This window comes from Anas acuta, chromosome 5 (genome assembly GCF_963932015.1).
Source record: "Anas acuta chromosome 5, bAnaAcu1.1, whole genome shotgun sequence".
In the NCBI taxonomy this organism is placed as follows: domain Eukaryota; kingdom Metazoa; phylum Chordata; class Aves; order Anseriformes; family Anatidae; genus Anas; species Anas acuta.
The window spans coordinates 41,588,339-41,605,653 of record NC_088983.1 but is presented as its reverse complement, the minus strand read 5'-3'; the positions used below and the strand labels follow the sequence as shown (position 1 = coordinate 41,605,653).

Below are 17,315 nucleotides of genomic sequence, written 5' to 3'. Positions count from 1 at the left end.
AAAGCTAAGTCAAAAGGAAAAAAAAAAATGCATTCCTTTTCTTATGATTAGTTAGCATCTAGACCTGTATGTCCTTCTCTTTTTCTTTTTATTAACGCTGGACAAAAAGCACTATGCAAAGCGTAGCTCAGATTTCCATTAACTACCAAAGCTCTCTGATTTCCTGTTAATTTAGGAATGAGCACACTGTTCCCTGGTAAGAAGCTGCTATGCTAAACATGCTCCCACTCCTTTACCAGGATATTATATGATCTGTCTTCCATCAGAGCTGAACTCAGGGATTTTTAGTGTCAACAAATTAAACCAAATGTCATGCAGCTGTCTTGCCTAACAGCCTTGCTCAACGGGGAGCCTGGCAAGCTCACTTTGTCTGAAATAACCCCCCTAAGATCAGCACACAGTTTCAGATATGCAGACAGGCAGAAAAGCAAGGTCAGCAACAAAACACTGAATGATTCAGAGTCTTGAGACAAAATTCTATGGCTAATGATGCTAACAGACTTTTTTTTTCTCTCTCTTACAGTGCAAGGAATAACTGTAACTCACCTAATTCAGGCCAAATCCATCAGTATCTATATTCCTTATGTGAGGAGTTGAAAAATCTGTCATAGAGACTGGCTAATTTTCTTTTCTTCTTCCTTTTTAAATGGGATGTGAGGACATCGTGTTTGATGTGACAACCAACCTAATTCCATCTTTGAGGTTTGTTAGTTCATTACTATTTAGACAGACATTAAACAAATAAGGCTTTGGGCACTTCAGCTCTAATGGCTGTACTATTGAATTCTTTGTTATTCTACATTATCTTCTAACCATTAATGGCTTTTAGACTATGAGTTGTCAGGCTCTATTCAGTTGTTTGCTGTGGTCACTTAGAGTTTGTTGCTCTTCTAACTGATGTTAAAAAAATTACAGTTATTGATTGTTAAAGTCTATGTTACCCTGTAAAAGATAAAAATAGTGACCTGCATTCTCTGTGCAGTGACTTTTTATATAAAGCAAGGAACATGTTACTGAGAATGGAAATATCTGATAGTTAGGCATCACTGTGATGCTAGGAGTCCTGAAAAAAATTTGTCTGGGATGATATTTTCAAAGTATTTCACTAGTAAGTATAAGTTCCAAAAGACATATGTTTTTAAAAAGTAATTTACATTTTCAAAATGACATGGCAAACAAAGTCTCATTGCAGTTTACTAATACTTATGCTCCCTAGGTTATAGATTTAAAAATGAAGTCTTGACTCAAGATTTTTCTTGACCATTATAGAAACTCTACTTTTAGTATTAAACAAAATCTAAACTCAAAATACATTTTTGAGAGGGAGAGTAACTATCAATATAGAAGCATATATGTGGCCACTGGGTTTGAAAATATCACCCTCTTTTTTTCCCCCTTTGTTTTTCCATCTGTAATTTTGAGACATAACATATATCAGTGAGATACAATCTGAATCTAGAAAACTAAGTATGAACCTTAATGAAAAGAAAGTATCTAATATACTGAATGTCTATTCGTTCACATATTATTTAAAGTAATGCCTTACAAAATAAGCACTTGCCCTGTAATGACTGTGACACAATCTTTAAATCAGTGATAAAATATTAGTAATTCATTATTCATTAAAGTGGTGAAGTCTAAACTCTATTTGTGGCCTACTTAATTTTTTTTAAGTATTTCTTTATCAAAATATTCAAACGACAAATTCTTTAACACCAGAAACATCATTTTATCTCTGCCACATTTTTATAAAATAAAGCTATGTGTTTCTTCTATTTTGTTACAGAGCTCTGATTTTTTTCTCATCTGTTCAGATGACCAGTTCTGTTTTTTGACAAATTTTGAAATGTTGTAAATAACTGACACCTCCACTTTTTATTCAGGTAAACTGTTTTCAAAATAATCTAAATAGCATTGTGGATCTTGAGATTCTTCTGCTGAAGTGAAAATAAAATATTCAGGGATTGGGTCCAGTATTTTTTGCCCATGGTGATAAATGGCTTGTCTGACAAGTTAATATTTCTTTTCCATTTCCTTAGAATGATCAAAATCAAAATCCCACGTAAGACTGAACATTTGTTTATCCATAAAAACCCTTCGTTATTCAACCTTGCATGCTGGATGAATATCACTTCTGAACTTTCTCTCACCAAGAAGAAGCTGTGGAAAGCCATTAAGGCTTACATGCCATGCCTGAAAATATGTTTTAGACAAACAGAAACAGCAGAACTTTATGTGTGAATATCTGAGTGACTTTCTATAATCATTGCAAAGTAGATCACAGTCCAGAATACTCTTTTCTTGCCTTATCTACTATTGCTATAATAATTACTTTTGAGAAAATACACTCACAGAGTAGCTTTGCAATTTAAGGACACTGACTGACTAAGATAATGCAGCAATAACTGTATGCCAGTAGAGAATATTATGATCTTCTTTCATTAGTAACAAAGCATTAAATCTGTCTAAATAGAGCCTTGCCTAATTAGCTTTAATAACAAAAGGGAGTCTTCCAAACTGCATCATTTAAGCTTGCTGCAGGAAGGGATTCCAAAACTAGACTCAAGGTGGGGTGCAGAATATTCTCCTCTAACTCCTCTTCTATTCAAGTTCCTCTTAAGCTTATTAATGCAAAAAGAATCCTAATGCTAATATAATCCTCTTAGGTTTGTAGTTTTTCTTCTGCAAGAAGTAGGGTAGGATGACCACTGCACTATTTAACCTTCATTAAACATTCATTAAACCTTTTTCTATTTATTCTTTTATTTTCAAAGAGTGAGCAACGGAGTTCACATAGGCATCATTTACTATTTCGCTTCGGCATTTTATCAGGATTTCTTTCCTACTTGGACATAGCCAAATAGTCTTTGAGGATCTTGATACATGAAAGATAAGTAATTTTGGTCTGTATTGTGAATGTTAAACTGAGATTATATTCCTAAAAGAAATTGGTTTTATAGAACACACTACAGCAAATGCAAACTTTTTAATCGTGGCTGACAAATGGGGTGGTGTACCAGAAACACCCTCATAAACATTCACTGATTAGTCTTCATTGAATATTTGCTTTGCTTTGATCATGAGTTATCACATTCATATTTAAAAAGTTTGTGCTCAAACTTTCATATTTATTAAGTTTGTGCTCAAATTCCACCTAAGTCTACAAGAATTAAGTATTTACTGTAAATTAAGGATGTATGTTAGTGATTTTTGAAGCTGTGATCAGAATAAATGATTGGTAAAATGGAGATGTATAGTCAGGTAGACTTCTTTTCTTACCTTTGTTTTCCTTCCTTCCATCAATAAATATTTCACCTCTAGAAAAAAAATAATATATATATATATATATATATATTGCTCAATCTATTGATCTTACATTTTCTTATTTTTTCATGCATATATAATGAGGATTGTTAAGAACTACAAACATTTTTTTCATTTTTTTAAACATCAACTCTTTTATATCAAAATTTTAAAACTCTGAAGTGGGAGATAAATATATCTGTATCTGTGTGCCAAATTTTCTCAAAATTGTTTGATAACATTTTTTAAATTTTAATAGAAAAGGAAGCAGAAATAAATTTTCTCAAAGTTTACAGCATTTATACAATATATGTGTCCTACCACATCACTGAAAACAGTAAAGATAGACAGGGCTACATAACATCATGAAATAAGTTTTTCATGAAAAAAAACTACTGTTTTATGAACAAGACTGTGTCCTTTAGTCAAGCGTGTTGTTTTTTTGTTTGTTTGGTTTTTATTTATTTATTTTATTATATTAATCGTAAGATACCACTTGTTTTCAAACAATTCCAAAACCTTCACTTTTTATATAGTGCACATAGTACGTGACACCTCATTACACAGCTAAAGGAATTTTAAATGGAAATCTGTCATTATACAATCATTTAAAAGAAAAAAAAAATAAAATAGCAGCTTCTCTGTTGTATTGACTAGTCACTAGGTAATTTCTGTGTATGTTCCACCTTTACAACGTGGACTGAGATGATTTGGGCCGAGCTTCCAAATGGTTAATTTCCTATACCTATATGCTTCAACAATCATTAACAGGCTTATGCTCTGTGCTATGTAAGTCCCACATGAAAACTGACTCTTTTGGTGCATCAGCTGTTTTTAACTTCTACAATCAGATTTCTCAGCCATACAGATCTCCTGTTTCTGCAGCATTCTTACCTAACCAGAAAACTACACTTCAGGGCAGCTGTATTAACTCTGCTTCTGACTGCTTGCCACAAATTACACACTTTTAGGAGAAGAGGCAATAACAGTGGCTAAATACTAAATGTGAAATCAGTCCCAATGGCCATCTTAGGATTTCTGGTGGATGAAAGGAAGGTGTTTCTCTAACAAGTTGAGGAGAGTAAATATTCAAAGTTCAGATTATATAATTGGAATATTTGAGCTAGTTCTAAAAAGTGGACTGAATAAAAGCCAACTTTTATGATACTCTTTGCAGCTGTGCAACGTAACAGAATTAAAGCTCTGCGGATGGACTGAAAGGTATTAAATTTTCAGTATCTTTCAGATGAACATTTTGGTCATCTCATTTATATGAAAGAATGGTTACTTGGTTTGTGTTAACTTGAAAATATGAATGTGAATAAGAAAGTACTAAAGATATTACACTGTCTACACCTGGATCATTCAGTGTACTCTGAACTGCCATATTTAAATCCTAAATTCCTTGAGGCTTGAACCATTTCTTCTTCATTTTGCTAAAGATGAGGCATATGCCAATGATTTGTAAACAACATCTTGTGAAAACAACTCTCAGAGAGTTTTAGAGTAACATAAAAACAATTAGAAGTTTGATATTCATTCATTGGTCTGACATAGGGAAAGCATACACTGCATATCTCAGTGAAAAAAATGCTACTGTCAGCTTCAAGATTTGGTTGCTGAACAAACTTTACAATCTTCACAGTGTGAAACTAAAAATTAAGACCATAAATGCAGCTGGGACACTCAACAGGCCATATTTCATATTTAATTGCTTGCTAATTAAAAGTAATTGCAATTCAAAACCCAGAGTTTTCCTTAAGAGGCTGAATTGTGAAATATGCACTAAAAGATACCATGGGGAATATTCCAACACAGCTTGAATCTGGATAATTTTATCTTGTCACTAAATAAATTTATTTGCTATGGCAGCACAGTAAAAGCAGAAGCAAGTATCAAAGGGAGGTCCAGCTGGTGCCATGAGAAGTTTGTGTTGCTATTGCAATAACTTAATAAGTAACTCTGAGGATCCGTACCCCTTGGATGCTAGAGATAGACCCACATTCACAAACCTCAGAATGCCTGACAATAGATCACAAATAGCCCTTGCATGCTGTGATCCCTATATACTAAATTTCTAAAATAAATGTCTTAAAACTGAATTAAAGGAATTACATAAGTTAGAGGTGGAAACAAACTGCGATCTCTGCACTATCAAGCCCCAGACTGGTGACCTATAAAATTTTCATGAAAGTTCTGGATACTGTTTGTGGGATAATGTTGTTCTCTTTAACAAAGTCTACAAACTGCATTGAAATTGAGGATGCTTCTTATGCATACCACATAATCCTTTGAGAGATGGGCTATTTAGACATGGATATCATTCTCAGTGGTATATGAATTCTAATTTTAAAATGGGAGTGAATTCAAAGAGGAACACAGGTGACATGTACCACCCGGTTTCAGAGATTCCTTAACCACAAAGTGCAGTTTGTTAATTTGGTTAAACTCAGTGCCATGTGTTTAGTTAGACCATGAGCTAGGTCCAGAGTAAGGGTGGGTTCTGAGTTGTTCTCCTGCACAGACATGACTACAGTTACATAATTTTCAATTTTTCAATTACACACTTAAATTCAAAACTGCAATTCTCCTAACCTCCAACTCAGCTGCCACACCGTTTTTTAGGTGCTCAGCCTGTAGACACCCTACTTTAAAATGCTTAAATTCAGCCTATGCTCCAAGTTCAACTTTTGCAGTAAAAATCCTTTGTCTTTATAGGAACAGGAAACACAATGCTTACCTCAAATCAAAATCCCGTCAGGATCCTGAGTTTATATATTTATCTTTTGAATTTTGGGGAGAACTTGATTTAGTACATTATCCCCTTACATACCTAAGACATAATTGCTGTTAGGCTCCTCATAAAATACATTGTTAACCTGCATTGTCTTCTATAAAAAAGACTCCATTCCTTTCCCCAAAGCACAAATTCAGGTTGTGAAAGAGATTAATTAATTCTAACAGATTATACAGACCCTCACCAGCGCCTGGACAAAGCCCTAAGAAACAAATTGCAAGATGTTATTGGAGACAGACCACTTTCTTTCTCTGAGGCTAAGTCGCTGGTCAGAATTCATTACAAAAGTAAAGTGATCCATCATCTGTGAAGTATGCAACAGAACTTCACATTGCTTAAAGAGGGCTTCAGACCTGTCAGGTATTTGTATGAAAGGCATCGGCAATTGATTAGCTACTACTGTAAGTAGACAGCCATTGTTGCATGCTCTGTAGGTAATATTATCACAGGAAAAAAAATAATAAATAAATCAATAGCTGTGACCTACCAGACTTCCAAGATATTCATTTTTCAATTAGTATTAGTACTATTTTTTACAAATTCCACTGTTCATTAGCTAGACTTGACAGTCTTGACAGCTGGTGCTTTGGAGCACTCCTGTATCGTATTCTTCAGTGACCTTGATGAACCTTTCAAATCACTTTAGCTCTGTTTTGAAGAACAGATTGTCCATGCTGAATATATAACCTGCACTTCTACTGAGGCAGCTTTCTTGGCCAGCTTGTGTCTTCCAATTTCTGAACATCTGCTGCTCAGAAAATCCAAGTCATCATCTAAATATTGGATGAACTTAAAGGTAACCAAGTTCATAAGAACATAATTCGTCTAATTTCCCACATAATATATTGACAGGAATATGCATTTTTCAATTCCTATAACACTGTGTGTTGCAAAATGAAACAGCTGAAAATGAAATTTTGATCGTGTAAATCAATTGGCAAAGTTGGCTATATTGGAAACTGTTACAGAAACCTTTACTATCATACTCAAAGGGAAAACTAAAATAAGTAAAATAAAATAAAATAAAATAAAATAAAATAAAATAAAATAAAATAAAATAAAAATATAAGGGAATGATTTGTTTCTTTAAAATCTTAATGTTTTATTTAATTTCAATGTTATGGTTTCCATGCCAACTGGTAGCACCCTGCCCTGCAATCCTGTACTCTTTCCTGACAGTCAGACTCATCTCTATCTGTCACTGTAAAGTCAGGATTTTTGAACTGCTGCCCAGACCATCAGCAGAGTCGCTTCTCTCCTTTGTCTTTCCAGTACGAGATAAGTGCTTATAAGTCACATTAACTAAAATTGAGGCAAAGCAACAAATTGAACAAATAACTATAATTACCAGCAGGGAGAGAAGAGACCTGTTTATAAATGCTCAGTTTGCTGAGTGCATGGATGTTAATATGACTCACTCCAAAGCAATTATGTTGTAGCTTCTGACAGGTGTGATATGGGACTGTTGATTTTGGCAAATATCTGTAGCACAAATACTCTGTTCAAACTTGAAAAGTGCATGTCAGCATTCAATATTGTGGTCTTATATTATTCTTGAATTCCCACCTTGTTTCTCAAGAAACTGAACTTTAATCCTGTCAACGCAATATTCCAATATAAATCTCTGGCCTATTTAATTTCATTGATATTTTTGTTTGTCTCTTTCTTAGAATAATTGTTGATAGAAACTTTTGCAAACTACCTTGCTTTATGACCCTTTTTCTAATGTCTAAAAGGGACCTGAGTTTGGCAGAGAAAGTGATCTATGATTAATCATCTATGCAAATTATCTCCCATTTTCTTATGCCTAAAAATAAGAGCATTACTTTAACAACTCATTTTCTTCCTTTGGCAAAGTTGATTTTGCCATACCAAAGCCTGAGCTGCTTCTATATGAGCCTGTATAGCCTGGAAGTCCCACAGTCTTCACAGCCAGTCTTTTAGCAGGACTTTCTCTGCAGTCTAATCTGTGTTAACAGGACTGCATACCTTCAGGGTCAAAGCTCACTGTTTGGCCTGAATATTTTTCCAGCACAGTGAGCTTGGATCTATGTACAAAAGACATACGTTGACCAGATTTTAAAATGGATTTAGGTTCACAATGGGTTTATCTATTTTTGACAAATATTCTAGATCAGTCCATTCCCATTTTGTTTTAAAACCCCAAATACAACAGAAATGAACATAAGAAAATATAACAATGACATTAGAGCCCAAAAAATAAAAACTCTTCCTACTCCTTTTAGTTACCCATATTTATTGCAGATATCAATGGGATTCTTTCACAAGATTTTCTCCTTTTTGATCACAAATATTTACAGATTAATCAGAAAGAAATAAAAAGATCAAGAAATAAAAGATCAAGAATGATCTTTATAAATAGTAATGAGGACTTGTGGGGTGACATTTTCACTTCTGTTGATCAATGTTTAATTTTTCTAATGTCTCAACATTTCCTCAAGAAGTTCCCACACAATATCTAGAATACTTGGTTAGTCATGGCCATTGCACATTGCCATTTCCATTCTCTGACATGTGTCAAGCTCTGGCAGATAAAACACTTGTAATCAACAAAATTTTGCTGACTGGTACATGAAGATAGTGATCCGGATGCCAAGCTAGAACACTTCAAAATGGGATGGTTTGATAAAGATCAGTGTTTAACCCATCTTAAAAATCAAGCACTATAAATGTAGTCCTATTTGGCACTAAAACTAAGGGAAATAAAAGTGCATATTTCCTAAAGTTTATCACTTGGCTTCTACACACATTCATTTCAGGAAAATTCGATTAATTGAAGGTGAATGAGAGTATCCTTCAAGCAGGGACATAAACTCAGCTAAAGTAAACTCATTTTTTCTTGCAGGAAATGTTTGAGGAATGTGTCTTCTTTCTTTGCCAAGTTCTGATATTTATTGACCTTCAGGTGAATGTAAAGTAGACCACAGTTATCACTGCAGCCTTGTCATAAAGTTTATACCCTCAGAATTAAAAAAGTAGAAAAAAATAGAATGACCAAATGCAATTTGTGCTCAAATTTTGAACTCCTAGTTAAAAATAAAAAATAATAAAAAAAAAGACTGATTTCCTCCCCACTGTTCATTCTAATGCCTTCTAACAAGAAATAAATACATTCTAATAAAAAATAATAATTAAATTATACACTGGAAATTTTAGCAAGGGTAATGAAATTATTCCCCATACTACTAGCAGATGTACAAGAGACTTGTACCGTCCAGAGAATGTGGTAAGTGACTTAAGTGAAATACTTGCCTTACACAGCAGTCTTACATAGCATGCTATAACTAGTAATCTACCCAGGATCAGAGCCAAAGAGGGATTAACCCATCACAGAAAGACATTCTATTTTAAGCAGCAGGCACAAATGCCTACTGACTGAACACACTGAGCTTTGTGCAATATGCCACTGCAGTTTGCTGCTTGATGAAAAAGAATGCTATAATTTATCTTAAGCTCATAATACTGTGTCGATGCATCACACCTGTCAAACTGATGTTAGTGTAGTAAATGTGATGGTAAATCAGATGCACCTTCCCAAACCCTTCTTTGGTGACTCTTGTAGTCAGGAGAAAAAAAAAAAAAAAAAAAAAAAAAAGAGAGAGAGAGAGAGAGAGAAAGAGAAAGAAAACCAGTTATGGCTTTACAGCATCATTCTTTATTCTTTCAGTGTATAAAGAATCAGATCCTTCCTACCATCTCAGAAGGTCCCACATTTACAACAGAGAATTTAGGTTTGCTAGCAAATTTTTATCCCCTTATTAAACTGAACATTGAGTCACTTGTACAAGTGACTGTACTGCCCAGAGAACTGTGCTTTAATCTTTGTACTAAAATTCATAAATCTGATACAGCAATTGGAAAATATTTCTCTGCAAGGGAGTGAATGTGAATCCTTTTTGAAGTATTGTCTATATTAATGACTTGTTGCCTCTGTCTAGTCTTCTACTACATTTGATGACACTGTAGACCTTAGCTTCTGGTCATGAGAGCTTCCATTTGTAATGAAGGTTTAAAAGTTGAAAAGGCTAAGTATCCTACAAGTATCTGCAACCCCTCCAGTTTAAGGATTTGTTTAACCATATGTAGTTTTTCCATCTGTTTTTCAGTAATACAGTTGATTCAAAAGTATGTATTGTTACATCCCCATATGTGCCCATGTGCTCTAAGACTGCAGTCATTTCCCTTGGATTGCTTCACACCTACATGAGCCAAGGGGTCTGACATACAACACTGCAGAGGTTCAAAAACACTGCTCAGCTATCGAGGGAAATGCTTGTAGCAGGAGGGGAGTTATATAACTCTAAAATTCTAGGTATGTTACCTTGAAGGCATTTTTGATCAGCTTTCTTCAGATGATATATGAAGGAATATGACTTTTAGACCCCAAACTTGGCTTGAGAATAAACTGCTTCATGTTGCTTTGTACAGTACACCTTAATCCTTTTTGATTTATTCTGGTTATACTCTGCAATTATTTATTTTAAAGCATAGTGTAGAGTGCTCTCTGGCATTTAAATGGTTAGTCAAGATCCCTGTCTGATACGAGCTATCTGCACTCATCTGACAGTTTAAATGAGCTGAAAAATTGAGACTTTATCTGGCTTTGTACATCAATAAAATAGGTATGGAAGTTAATAAGACCGTTTTTATAAGCATTTAATTGTTATTTCATAAATTAGATTTACTTTCTATAGAAACATTTCTCATCTAGTGCAGTAGAGGAATGAGCAGCTATTTCCTGTGTTGCTTTTTCTTCATGAATGAATGTGTAGTACTCTTATTTACTGCACACCAATTGATCTCTGTTTTGAACACACAATTACTTACCTCCTTGTGTAGTTCTCTTTGTAGAGATTTTGCAGCTCTTTACAATGATTACTGAGCTTTGTACCATTTTGGTGAGCTGATATCCTTATTACCAGTGCATAAAGTCAAAATTCTGCAGTAATGTAGATATCCAGTTTCAAACAATTTTGCAAAGAATTTGTCAATATATACCATCATTTGTGTACAAAACATAGGTTTTTGCTTTTAATTGCACCCTTAAATGCCCAGTATTCCAAACAAAAGGCTCAGCAATTCAACTTATATCTTCAGAAAATAATAATTTCATGTGGACACCCAGTCTAAATTTACACTATACAAAAACTATGTAACAGATTCAAGGATAGAACCCAGAGTGACCTCTTTTTTTTCTTTCAATTTTTTTTTCCTTTTATTTTTGGGGGGGGGTGGGGGGGGGGGCGGGGGAGGGTTATCCATCCCACCTTATATATCTCTCAAATTCTACAACACATGGAACAGTTATCCCAGAGACAGCTAACTAATTCAGCCCTAATTCAGACACAGTACGGATCTACCTGGTGCACTGCAGTCAGCATGGCTGAGGGGAAGATGGTGGGTGATCATGTCATGTTAGATCAGAGTGGTATAGGTTACCAAACTCACAGGGCCCATCTTGATCATCCAGTCTGACAACCTGTATAGGAACAGGCCGTGGGAACTGCCCAGGATGAATTTTGCTTTCATAATGTATAAGTACCGAGGTACAGAATAAAAAATGTGTGCACTTTTATTCTGACAGCCCACAATTTTGAATGCTTGCTTTTTTGCAATGCAGATCTTTTTCAGGAGAGGAAGAAGGGTAGAACAATTTCCTGTTTAATTCGTATCTGTTGGTTTTTGAAGCAATTGGAATTATCTATAAATATCCTCCTGACTCAATTTCCTTCCCACTGGGGTGTGTAAAATAATGGATTTGTAGAGTGCCAGTGAAGTGGCCATGTTGTCTTCCTACAGCAGATGCCAAGGGAGGCAGGCTCTGGAAGCACTCCACAAGATGAAGATATGCCGTTTGTGGGGCAGTGAATGAGGCTGGGGAATGGGACATGGAGCCATGCTTACAGCTGGGGAAGGGGGAGCTGGGACCAAAGCAGGGGAGGGGATTTGTTATACCTTTTTCCCCGTGTGCTGTCATTACTGTGTTCACAGTCTGTGCAATGTGTACCTTGGAAAGATGCCCACCTCTATGACTATTTTGCTACTTTATTTACTAACAGACTAAGTCCTGTTTCTAAGTCGCTTACCAATTTTAGTGGCAAACACCTACCCCGCTATGGCACTTATAAGTGAGACCACTTAGCTAGTTTCACCTAGGAAGGTATCTGACAGACAGATTGTTTCCTTGTTGATAGTTTGTAACTAACAAGCAGTAAAACTTGGCAATGTGTCTGTATGTATTAAATATCAAAACTCTGTGTCAGTGTCTCATCATAATAGGGTAGACTGAGCATTCAGTAAATTGCTGAAGGAATCTCTTCTGCTCTTCAGTTGCAGGCGTTGATGCACAGGGGTTTTGTGACCTAGATGACATGTTTTAAAACACATGAGGTGTGCACCAAGCCCCAGGTTTGACCAGTCACACAGTCCTCCTCCTGCTTTCCTGAGGGGACAATATGTCACTATGTTCTTACATCTAGATGTATTACTTTCTATAAAGCATAGCCACAATATTAAAAGCTTGAAACTGTGGGCCAAATTCCGCTCTCAGGCATACTTGAATAAATCTGGAATTCAATAGCTAGATATTTTTTGGGTCTGAGTACATACAAAATCTATTTCTCTCATCAAAATGTCTTTTAATTCAGTCATCCAAGATGTCTGATCCCAACCATTTACATTTGTTTTGCAAAAGGAAATGGCCAGCATAACTGTCCAAGTACTTCAAATATCATTTTACCCACAGTCATCACGCAGTTAATGCTGTGAAAGTCACAGTGCTGTGCTTGGGGGATGGGGCAGAGCCCTGCTTATTTCCTACCTAAGAAGGAAAGAGATCTTTCTTTTTTACTGCTATTCATCTGACAGCAGAGCTGGAGGGACCAATTCAAATTTAAGAGCTAAATTTAATCTGAAATGATCAATACCCTGGAACTTGTCATGTCCCAAAAGATTAGGCCAAACAGCAGCATCATGTATTCTGAGCTTGTGTTGCAAACCACTGTGTGGTTACTAATTCTATAAGGGAGAGAATCCATATCCTCCTCCTCACTCATTTTCAGTGGATAAGCCCATTCTAATCAATTTGATGTTCAGTCCTCAGAGAAGCGGCTGGTAATACACAGAAGAACCTTATCTGGAAACAAGCAAGAATGAATTTCACAACTCTGTCATAAGAGAAAATATTTTTTAATCCAAACATGTAATGCCTTTACCACAGTAAGTGAATATTTGTTCCTGATGAACAAATCCTTTAATGGCACAACGCACACAAAGCTGTGTACTGCAGGCTTAGGCATCAATCCACACACATCTTAATACAAGACCAGGGTCTTAGCTATTTTCCAATCATCACCCTAGGATGGATCTAAAAGTCAGTGTGTCACCGGTCCTGGCAGTTTCTCTTAATGCAATATGCAGAAATGAGCTTTGGATTCTGAGCGATGTGACAACCAGTTTGGATGAAGCTTTTTCTAGGGGCTAGATTATTTTTCCTATGTTGCAGTGTGCAGAAGGTTGTGGGGCTTTGCAGTGGATTTTTTTGTTGGTGGTGGTGGTGGTGTTTTTTCTTTTTTTGTTTGGTTAGGTTTTTTTTGGGGGGGGGGAAAGGGGGAGATTGTTGATTGTTGAAACAAGCTGAAACTTCACTCTGATTATTTGAAAAATGGTATAGAAATATGGCAGATTTCTGTGCAATTGTGACTGTTTTAGTACAAAACATTTGGATTCTAAAGGGAGAGGTACCTTAATTGATAATATTGTGTACAGAACCACCAGACCTCAGGAGTATAACACATAATGAGTTATTACAATCTGGTGACCTATTATTCCTTGTTTTGCTTAGCTAGAAACAGTGGACCGGACACTGGGCCAGATGAAGCACCTGTATGTATAACATCAGTGGCATTTAAAGGCAGATTTTGTTCAAAAGGGATAGTATGAACTATGTATTTTTCTGAACCAGGGCCATAGATGTACACCCTTGAAATCAAAGATTTAATTACTTCCGTGAGAAAAAAAGCAAAAAAAAAGGCAAAACAAACAAACAAACAAAAAAAAAAAACGCACTCTGAACAGGGTTAGAAGAAAATTTACTCTACTGAATTCAGTTTAGCTTCAGCACTTTCAGAATATTGGAAACTCTTGAAAAGTTTCAGAGTCAATGTACATATATTTATATTCACTTATGCGAAAAATAATATAGAATAAAAAATTTTAATGACATGCAATATTAGCCACATATATCTTTAACCACGCTGAGAAGTAAAATTTCTTGTCTGATTCTACACTGAAATTAAAGCAGATATATCTAAATACACTTATAGTGTAAGTATATAAAATGCATAATTATTATTGTTTTAAACTAGGTCCAGATTATCAACAAATTTTAACATAGAAGCATAATGTATCTTCTTTGTTGTTTGCTGAGAAATCAAAGACATCTGAAACAAAAGGAAAAGGCCAAGACCTGCATGGACAGAAAATTGAGGCCTAGCACTGTTTTTAACTGCAGTTTTTACTTAACACCCAGTTGCTGGGCCAACTGCAGAAGCAACTGTTTGGCTTGGGGCCCTCTTTTGCTTCTCTTTCTTTTGATATGACTGACATGGCTCTCTGTCAACAGTTCTTCCTCTCTGAATAGCTGGTGTAGAGACTGTGGAAAAGGTACTTTGCAGACACCTTAAAGAAGAGAGAGAAAAGGATGAAGATACCTGTTGTCTTTAGTGCCACGAGGTGCCACCCCAAAACCACACCCCACTCACAAAAAAAAAAAATAAAAAAAAATCTTTAAAACAGTTTTTTCATTATTTATTGGTTTATTTATATGAAAGGTGTACAGTTCTGAGCACTGCCACCCACAAGAAATGGCGACTTGGCAACTGTTTAAATATTCTGTAGAGGAAGAAAAACACATTTTCTGCTCTGTTTTGTAACTGACATTACCACCAGGCTGCCCAGTGATAAATGTCCAGGAAGAGCCAAATTCTCCTTTCTGACTGACAAATGAACAATCCAATGCGCTTCAAGATATTACTTTGCTATCCCACTCTCATTCTAAGCATGTGTAACATTCACTAATTCAGAGCATCCAGTCCCCAGCCTCTTCTTGCTCCATTTAAAGCCAATGTCAGACTTTCTGTAGTGTGCAGTGTCATAGTGAAATTTGCCCCAGTCCCACTCAGCTGCTGCTACCTTGAAAACATCCCTGTTTGGCTTTTTAAATTTGCAGCACAGATGACAGCAAATAAGCTAGTCCACACAAAGTGACCTCCTTCTGCAGCAGCTCACAAAACATAAATGGTAATGTAAATCCAAAACGTCTCCCTGCTGAGAGGTCCTCTACCTTTCAGGTTCATATCCCATCCTTGAGTTTTCAGCAGAGTAGCATTCTGTACTTGGTACCATTTACCTATTTTAATAATCACTCAGCTTCTGAATCTGACCAAACATCTGTATTTCTATAAATCTCTATTTCTACATTACATAATGCACAACCATTCAGAGACACCATGGTTCATCTCACAGACAAGCAGAGGTTATTGGCTCAAGCAGAGCTAATACAGCTAATGCAGCAAGGGCTCCCAGAGTTATGCTGTATAAACAGAACCTGATCAAATGTCACTCTGATGCCTTCAATGGCAAGAAGAGCCCTATCAAACCAAATAAGGCCAGGATCTCACCATAAATATATTTCAGTCATTTAAGTGGGAGGCAAGCATGCAAAGTTGTTGTGTTTTGTTTGTTTTTTTTTTTAAGCAAAATCACCATTTCATGGTGATACTTAATGATTTTTCAGGGTCAAAAAAAAAGAGAATCCTGGCCCTTAGGACTCTCAGAAATACCATGGAAAGACGTAAGGATAAGCATAAGACTTTACAGAAGATTTAACTAGGACATAAACTGGTATTTTGCATGGAGGAAGGTTTCACCACTGAGCATTTAAATACAGGGATTTAGTTCACAGATAACACTAACTGTGGTATGAAAGAATACAGCACTCCTAGATGAACTGAAATATCTTTCACAACAGCAAGGACTCAGAAAGTAAGGTTTCTGGCATCTCTAAAAGAAGAAAGACTACTGAGACAACTGGCACCATCAGAAAGTTCCTGGTTCCCTGTTTAATAACCACTACAGAAAAACTGTGTTAATAACAATATGTTTGAAAAGGTATTTGAAATCCAAGTACCTTTATTGAATTCTCTCGTGTTCTACTCAGTGCTTTTAGACCCATATAGAACTGGAATTCTGTTTCTATGAAGAATGCAGAAAGCCTGCTACAACTTACATCTGTGTCTGCCAGAAAATTCTGACTGAGAGATTTAATGGCCAATGGTTCCACATATGTTTCTGTCAACATGATCCTTGACTCCAACTGCATCCTACAGAGAAATGTTTGAACACACGAGAGCTACAGCTGAGCCACACAATGACAAAGGCAAAACTGACACAGTGATCTGGTTTTAGAATGGAGACAATATCTTAATTCATCATCAAGAATGGAAGATGTACTGCTTGAATAGAATGCCACAGTTTTTAGCTGGATTGCCATAAAATAGCAAGTAAGCTTGATAGGACTATATTAATTACTATCTGTTAAATTATTCTAAGGTTTCTATTGCATGAATTCACAATTTTATATCTGGTACAACTTGCTTTATTGTGTTGTTGGTTTACCTGCTGTACCTTTTAGCTAAATTTCCTTCACTTTTCCTGTATATAGAACATTTTCATTTCATCAATATTCAATCATGTTAACACATGTTAAGATGTAAGGCTTTAAGGGGCATCAGAGAGCTTGTTGTTCACTTACTCCTTTCAAAGATGTGGACTTAGAAACTCTGACCTAAGCACTAGAGGCTGGATCCAGAGGCTATCCATAAGCTATTCAACAAGGAAAAGCTAATGCATAAAATCTGAGTCAAAATCAAGCAAACTCAATGCTGTGGGCTGAGATTTTGTTTGTGTTTCAAATCAAAACCTGGATAATAAACTCCTATTAAATAAATCCATATGTCATTCCATTCTAATTGCACTGTCTACTGATAATGAAAAGAGAAGAATCTTCTTGGGCAGAGCAGGTGTTTGAAAAAAAAGCAACCAGTCTGAACCCCAAGCCCACAACATGGTTGTGTTCCACTGGGTTAAGTTACGAAGAAATCCAAATCATCCTGTGCGTGGGTGAAAGGAGGGA

The 17,315-nt window shown here is 35.8% G+C and overlaps 1 long non-coding RNA gene across 1 annotated transcript; it reads left to right on the top strand.

Annotated features, from left to right (window-relative positions):
* Positions 1-250: 250 nt before the first annotated feature.
* On the top strand, positions 251-3,273 carry LOC137857631 (uncharacterized). Its single transcript, XR_011097193.1, has 4 exons — positions 251-432; positions 524-702; positions 1,787-1,883; positions 2,040-3,273. It is a non-coding gene; the product is annotated as an uncharacterized lncRNA (long non-coding RNA).
* Positions 3,274-17,315: the final 14,042 nt, after the last annotated feature.